Genomic DNA, 521 nt, shown 5'->3' with positions numbered 1-521 from the left:
AGCGCCGGAGCCCAGGCTGCGCGGCAGGACCGAGGAGTTGCCGCGGAAGAAGATGAGCTCCTTGGCCTCCTTGGAGCAGCCGAGCCACTTGAAGCGGCAGATGAGGTCAGTGTGCGCGCGCCCTGTGCACACCAGGTGCGCGCCGCCCTCCACCAGGCTCTGCAGAGCCTTCGGGTCGTGGATCCTCAGAACCCAGGCTGCCCCGGGGCCTGTTGCCCGGGCAGGCTCCTCCTCCAGAGCAGCCGCAGGTGCTCCCACCGACCGCTCCAGCACCGACACCAGCAGCAGGCTGGGGTCACGGCTGATAGCTGCATCTTCACGCTGCCACCTCGGGGCCTAGTGAGATGATGGCCCCTGGTAAGTGCCACAGGCCTGGCGGGCTTTACCCATCCCCGTGGGCACCCCGAGCACTGGCTGGCAATAGCCGGCGGCTGGGGCTCCGCGGGGCTGAACACACTGCGGCCCACGCGCGCTTTCTGAGGCCACAGCTTTGGCTGAACCTGGTGCCAGCTCCGCCCCAG

The 521-nt window shown here is 68.9% G+C and overlaps 1 pseudogene; it reads right to left on the bottom strand.

Moving 5' to 3' along the window:
- Nucleotides 1–521, bottom strand: part of LOC102239602 — a 124211-nt pseudogene that overhangs the window by 44628 nt on the left and 79062 nt on the right.

This window comes from Myotis brandtii, unplaced genomic scaffold (genome assembly GCF_000412655.1).
Source record: "Myotis brandtii unplaced genomic scaffold, ASM41265v1 scaffold274, whole genome shotgun sequence".
NCBI lineage: Eukaryota > Metazoa > Chordata > Mammalia > Chiroptera > Vespertilionidae > Myotis > Myotis brandtii.
Note: the sequence above shows the minus strand (reverse complement) of the source record. Positions and strands in the feature narration are given on the sequence as shown.